This window comes from Lactuca saligna, chromosome 5 (genome assembly GCF_052625555.1).
Source record: "Lactuca saligna cultivar CGN05327 chromosome 5, ASM5262555v1, whole genome shotgun sequence".
Taxonomy (NCBI): domain Eukaryota; kingdom Viridiplantae; phylum Streptophyta; class Magnoliopsida; order Asterales; family Asteraceae; genus Lactuca; species Lactuca saligna.
In genome coordinates, this window is record NC_136421.1 from 284,871,555 (window position 1) to 284,877,554 (window position 6,000).

The following is a 6,000-nucleotide window of genomic DNA, read 5'->3' on the forward strand; positions in this document are numbered from 1 at the left end:
CATAACTCCTAAGCATCAACTCAAAATTCTGATCATCGAATCATGCGATCGAAATCCATCTCTTCGCGATTAGACCCAACCTACAATTTCTTTAACCTTCCTTTCTCATCTTCGATCCAACAAAACATCAAAAATGTAATCTTATCACATCATTTATTAAGAATCTGGAAATAGGAACTTAATAGAGTTAGACAGTGAACTTACCTGAAGCAGAGTCGTACATTTTGACTTTACCATCCTTATGGTCCTTCATGTAGATAAGGCAGCTTCGCATCCAATGTCCCTTATCTTAGAAGTAGAAACAAGCAGACTCTTTTGGAATAGCACATGAGACAATCTCAGACTTAGTATTTCCTGACCTTTCTGGACTTCCAATATTTCCATTGTCAATATCCATGGAAGTTTGGGAAGTAGATCTTCCAATCAAATTTGCCTTACCATTGCGCCTAATCATTGCAGATTCAGCAGCAATTAGCAAATATGTAAGATCAATAAGGGTCATGTTGTGATTTGTCATATGGTAGTCTTTACCAAATTGACCATACGACTCAGGGAGTGACTGAAGAACCAAGTCAATGGCCAACTTCCTCGGGAAAATGGCACCCAACATTCCCGGCCTGTCAATGTGTGACTTCATCTCTAAGACATGTGCATACACAGACCTTCTGTCTTTGTGTTTGCTAGCCAATAGGGCTGGAGTGACCTTGAACTTTTCAAGTCGACGAACATGTGGGTTAGGAAAAACTATGGGAGGAGGTGGAGGAAGTGAAGTATGATTTCTAGGAACATCATCTTCATGTGGAAAGCTTTTTCCTACAGGATAAGGCAGACCATAGTTGTCTGACCTAGACATCTATAAGGGAGAAATTCAAGTTAGTTGATTTAAGTCCTTAATATAACACACAAAATGAAAAATTAAGGCTAGGAACCAACACAATATTCTATAATTCGGAAGAGGGATGTTATAATCCAATTGTAAAATATTTGAAGGTAGGTAAATGACGATTTACCAATTTCCACAATGAAAAACGAAAAAGAGCCTTAGGTTTTAAATGAATTAAAATTCCTAGATTCTTTGAGATTCATTGAACTTTTTCAATGGTATGTTTAATCTCTTGATTATGCCCTTCAAGTTTGTGACTGGGATGCCGAGGATCTCAAACAAGTTGTAAATAACCATGAAAATTAGCTTAGTACTCTCGAAGTCATTTATCACCTAATCAATGTGCCGGTTAACCACACACGCTCCATTGATCTTTGACAAACTACGAGCTACCCATTTCCATCCTTCTTTAGTCCCATATTAGTGTGCTGGTTAACCACACACGCTCCACTAACGACTAATAAGGTGCAATGTGTAATTTCATGGGTTAACATCAAATTCACATTTTTTCCAACTAAGATTGAGAATTTATAAAGTGTTTAGGTATTTTATGTTTCATTATACTTTTAATAAGGATCAATGTTTTATCCTACCCGTTCAGCTAACCCTCGACCAGTCAAGGAAGCGGTGGGTGAGAGTGGACACCCATTAAACCACCATTTTATAGGCAATAAACTTATACCCCCCTTATAGATCGGCTTCATGAATGAGGCCTACTAACGGTAAGACTGACATTTTACTTATACATATATAATATATTAAACTTTTAATTTATATAATATATGGGGGTATTTTAAACATTTAAAATACTAGATGGTTTAATCTATTAATTAAACTAGACTTTTAATTTAATTAAACTCAAACCATATAATTATGGATTTATTAATACTCTTTTAGTTAAACACTTCAATCAATTTAATAAAGTCGATAAGGTGTAATTGAAATATTCAAAACATCTAGGTTATTAAAAATTCAAAATTAAAACTATTTAATTAATTTTTAAGTTATGAACCCAAGAGTTGCATATTTTGAAACCTTTCAATTACTAGATGTTTTAGAATTCAATATTTCAAATTAATACTTTTTAATTAAACTTTTCAAATTCCAAAACTTGAGGGAAAGTTTTGAAACTCTTCAAAACCTTTTGGATTCCAAAACTTGATGACAAGTTTTGTAACCATCCAAGACTCTTGAATTCCAAAACTTAAGGAGTTAATTTGTTTCATGAATATAGACTTTTAAAGTTCCATAACTTGAGGACAAGTTGTTAAACTATTCAAGAAACGTTTAGATCAAACTTTAAACTAATAAAACAATCATATCATTTTATCTATTACCAAATTGATCTAATTCAACTCTCTTAGCCAAATAATCAAAATTTTACAAATAATTAGTTTTCACAAAATCAAGTAATTATCTTAAAATTTGCAATCATCATATTATTGGATGGGGATAATCATTAACATACCAACAAAATCAAATATTATGAACCAAAACATTTTGTGGTAATGATCCTAATCTAAAACAGGCCAAAAACTCGAAAATCCTGCCAACAGATGATCCAACTCGTCAAGTCTGATAATTGACTTGTCGAGTTCATCACGTATGAACATGGACTCGTCGAGTTCATGTATGGATTCGTCGAGTCCAACAGTAAGAAGGCAGCTTTTCTAGTTTTTCAAATTTGAACAATTAGACAATGCAACTATATAACAGAAACTACTCATGGCTCTGATACCACTGTTGAATTTTAAGTACTATGGTGCACATACAACCCTAATGCTTTGGATCTAAGTTTTCTCTAGTTATACATGCAACAAGATTATCCAAAGCATAAACCTATCTAGAATACAAATTTGGTACATGAATCATAAAATCAAGTTAGAAGAATACCTCTTATTTGTAGCTTGTAGTTATTGGCCTTTCAAGAGCTTAGCACCTCAAGTGTGATGCCTCAAATGGTTCACAAACACCATGAACAAAGGAAAACTTTGAGAGAGAGGATAGACACTCTGAAATAGGCTATATTTCTTCCTAAAAGACTTAGGGGCCGATTTTAGGCTAAGGGATAACATATATATAGTGTAAGGTTCCAAGGGTCATGTGTAAACCCTAACCCATACACATAGGCTTATGATCCATAAATCATGTGGAATAACTCTTCATGGACTCTTGCATAAACTTAGTCCATCATGGATCAAAAGCCCAAACCATATGTATCACTAATTTACATAATTAGTCCCCGTTAATTTAATTAATCTCTTTTGATCACTAAATTAATTCCAAATTAATTCTTGATAAATATTAATTAAATAATATGATTTCTCAATTAATATATTATTCTTATAATATATTAATAAGTCACAAATAGCCTCTTAAATATCCATTATATCAGATTGTTCTGGTGAAGGCAACCCAAATGGACCATGCTACTCTCGGGTCAAGTACATACCAAATATAGTTATTAGCTTAGACACCTAATCCAATATAAGTTTCCTGATTTCTCCTAACGTGCATTTTTGGTCATAAATAACCGAACTTGACACGTTCAACCCAAGCCGCAAGAGGGCCAAGCACATAGGCCATCCTTATTGGCGCATTGCACACCGCATTCTCACCACCAACATTTTCGGTCGTCTCGAGTGGGTCAAATAAATAGATGCGAGCTCTTCTTCCTCGATTACATGTCATAGGTTGGTCAACCTGATTTCTCCACATTTTTCCTTGATAAATGCGAGGTTGTCTGTCAGCGCACCACATGAGAGATTCATATCGGGGGGCTTATTACCATCATAGGTCGAGCCGTCCACCTAGACTTTCCCGCCCACGATTATTTGCCCGTTGATCACTACCAACCCATCTTCCTAATAGCTTGTTTCGTTTTTGAGCGAGCGGAGATGTTGGAGAGTCGGGGAAATGATTCATACAGTTGGCTTGATGGTGACAAGCACCCGGATTATATCCTCCCAGCTGGTTTGGTGCTTCATTCGAGTTAGATGACCCCGAAACTTGGCTCCCTCCAGATCAATTGACCCCAACGGGTGTACTACTTAACTCTGAGGACAAAGAGCAGAACGAAGAAGATAACGACAAGCTTCCCGAAGCGGAGGACCATTTTGACTAGCCTCCGATGCAGCAGCGTTAGTATCAGCCGTAACAGCAGGGGGGACACGAGATCCCAGCATATTTCCCCTTACATTCTTTGACCACTTTGCCACGATGTTCCCCACCGTTCAGCGTGTCGACACTCAGACATAAGAGAACACCCGAGCCATTCAGGATGTGGCGACTCGCGTTGGTAGGTTGGAGCAGTCATTCTCACCCAATTCCCACCAGGTCCAGGATATGTGGGACTACCACTACCACCATGGACACTTCCTACCGCCCGATCCTCCGATTTAGGTCATTTATGCCCTTACCTTAAGCATTGAGGACAATACTTGTTCTTAATCTTGGGGTGACGCACTTCCCTATTTTTTTCATGCATTTTTTTCTCATTAGGTTGCATAACATTTTAGTTTTAAGCTAATTTGCATTTTTTTTTATTTTACAAAATTCCAAAAAGATTTTATTTTCTTCTTTTTCACTTTATATATTTGCATAACATTTAGCTTAAGACATTAACATTCATGCATTTTTGTTGTTTGTTTATTCTCACCCCTTGGATGCCATGGAAAAAGTTCATAGTTATTGTATCATTATTGGTCCAGGATCTTGTTGTTATCTCACCCATCGAACCGGAACCATTAATCTGCAGTTTGGGACATCATACTAGGGATCAACTGCTAGAGCTTAAAGGGGTAAGTGATCATGTCTAGGTAGTTTCATGAAGAATTATGCATACAATACTAACAACTGTAGGATATACTATAGCAATGTATATTTTAGCCTTGTGGTCCATAACACTAAGAGGATCACACTTGATCATGTTTGAACCGTTAGGAAGACACACTGGTGTTTGTCCCCGAGTAAAATCCATACCCGGTCTCTTTACATAACTATAGTATTTTTGCATTTTCCTTAGGATTTTAGAGAGTCTTTTAACCCTCTTTTGGGCATATTTATTATATTTAGAAAATCTCAAGTTTGAAAAGGAGCCTACATCTCTATGCTTCACACATGGTTATTTTCACACTTAGACCATTCGGATTATTGTTATTATTACCCTTTCGGTTCCACCTACATACTTTTGGGAACCAAATTTTGAGTCAAAAAGTTTTCTTTATAAAAAGCAAAAAAAAAAAAAATCAATATGATTAGTGCATTACCTTCAAGTTAAAAAAAAAACAACTCAAGCAAATTCCAAGCCACAATTATCTTAGAAGGGTGATCGGTTCAATTATTGAATGAAATTTTCCTACATTTTGGTCACCCAGTGTTTGATACTTATTTATTTGTTTATGAATGTTTTGTTGTATGTAGATCGAGTTGTTTTCACAAATTGGTGATGTTAGAGAGACTGTCGAGTCGGATACAACGGGAGGTTTAGGCCAACACTAAGTGAACTGATTCCTACAACCGTGCCCTAACAATGAAACCCAATCACACTTGAGAGTGGCTGGCAGACGTGAGATCATACAACTTTCGTGATAAGAGTGTGCACTTAAAGAAGAGCTCCACACGAGCCCGTCTAGCTGCTTTCTCCCTACTACAGATGTTCTTCATTGTATGCATGTTCCATTGAGGTTGTGACTGACCATCCCTCCTTACTCACCTAGAGGAGTTATCCTAACTGTGGTTTATGGTTCCATTGTCATTGGATGACAAAGTCATGAGATAATAGCAAGATTAATTCTGACCATGTCGACTAACTATGATCCGGTTCTACGGTTTTATCCATTCTTTTTATTTTTTTTAGGATAGTTCATCCCAAGCTTAGGGTGATTTGATAGTTTCATTTTATTTACTTCTTTTTATAGTTTATTTTAGTATATTTCATCCATAATTTAGTTAATTTCCATGCATATTTTCCTTTTTGTTATTTTATAACCATTTCGGGTACTTTCTGCTTTTGTGAGCTTAATGCAGATTTTAAGGAGATTAGCGGAGCGAGATCTTTAAGAAGCGATTGGACTTGGACGATGTCAAGGATCTTGGGCTTTATAATAATGGAGTTG